The sequence below is a fragment of the Penaeus vannamei genome, chromosome 20 (genome assembly GCF_042767895.1).
Source record: "Penaeus vannamei isolate JL-2024 chromosome 20, ASM4276789v1, whole genome shotgun sequence".
Lineage (NCBI taxonomy): Eukaryota > Metazoa > Arthropoda > Malacostraca > Decapoda > Penaeidae > Penaeus > Penaeus vannamei.
Window position 1 is genome coordinate 846,406 of NC_091568.1, and position 1,743 is coordinate 848,148.

Below are 1,743 nucleotides of genomic sequence, written 5' to 3' on the forward strand. Positions count from 1 at the left end.
GATATAAGTGAAAATAATTCTAATCTTTGTATTATACCCAGGGTATTATTCAGACACTATCTTAAGGTCTTTCCAGCAATGAAATAAGTGTAGACTGACCGCCACCATACTTCACTATCTAGTCACTATACCCCGGCACTTTACACTCTTACTGAAGGCAGAGGAATCGGTCTTAAAGCACTTTGCTTGTCGTGCTTTCGTGCACTCCGTTCAAGCACTGAATCTGGGAGATAGGTTTGTTATTTTTGTTTTTATTGTTGTTATTATTGTTGCTGTTATTCATTGTTATTTGTTATTATTGTTTTATTATTACCCTCCTCCTCCTCTTCCTTCTTCTTCTTCTACTACTACTACTACTTCTTCTTCTTCTCCGTCTCCTTCTCCTCCTCCTCCTCCTCTTCCTCTTCCTCCTCCTTCTCCTTCCCTCTCCTCCTCCTCCTCCTCTACTTCTTCCTCCTCCTCCTCCTCCCCCTCCTCCTCCTCATCCATATCCACATCATTTTTTTATTCTGTTCTAATTGTTGTTCTTTCTCCTGCCGATGATTCGTTTCTCATTATCCACCATCAACATACTTGCTTTTATCCTTCACACTCATCTTTATTCATCCGTGTCTCACCCATGCTATTCCTGCTCTCTTCGCAACCCAGTGATATTGAATATATTTGTTCAGAAAACTTCAGTGTCTGTCAGCCGCTCACAATACCGCCTGCCGACTGGGGGGAAAGACAGGAAATGTTTTATATATATATATATATATATATATATATATATATATATATATATATATATATATATATATGTATATATATGTGTGTGTGTGCGTGTGTGTGTGTGTGTGTGTGTGTGTGTGTGTGTGTGTGTGTGTGTGTGTGTGTGTGTGTGTGTGTATGTGTGTGTGTGTGCATATATATATATATATATATATATATATATATATATATATATATATATATATATATATGTGCATATGCAATTAGATGGAATGATAAATAGCCATATGAATAGAGATTCAGATATAGACACATATGTATTATAGACAAAGCTTTAAACAGAGAGATGAATATAAAACAAGAGACAGACAGATAAGGAAAGAGAAATGAATACATACGTTTGATCAATATCTATTTACCGCTCGATGGAACACGAGAGCAAATTCCGTTTTCTTTTCGTTTATTGAGCTGCTGATCCCGTTTTCTTTCTCGGTCCACTGATTCCCGATCCCGTTTTCTTTCTCATCCCATTGATTTCTCCATCCCGTTTTCTATCTCTGTCCACTGATTCCTGATCCCGTTTTCTTTCTTATACCACTGATTTCTCCATTCCGTTTTCTTTCACTCTCCACCGATCTCGTTTTCTATCTCGGTCCACTAACCTCTGATCCCGTTTTCTTTCTTGGTCCACTTAATTTCTCATAACCACCGATCCCGTTTTCTTTCTCGATCCACTGGCTCCCGATCCCATTTTCTCCCTCAGTCCACCCCCGTTTTCTTTCACTCCCCACCGCTCTCGTTTTCTATCTCTTTGAGCCCGAGCATCGAATGTAAACAGAATAATGCGAATTTCTTTCTCTTTTCTCTCTCTCTCTCTCGAAGCAGCTAACCCTTCTGCGCGGGAACCTCCTGAGCCAAAACTGCCCGACTGAAAATTGGCAGAGGATATTGGAGCCAGCGTCTGCCAGCCCAGACCCCGTGAAAGTTTTGATGTTCTTATTTTGAGATAGGAGAGGAGGGTGGAGAGGAGGG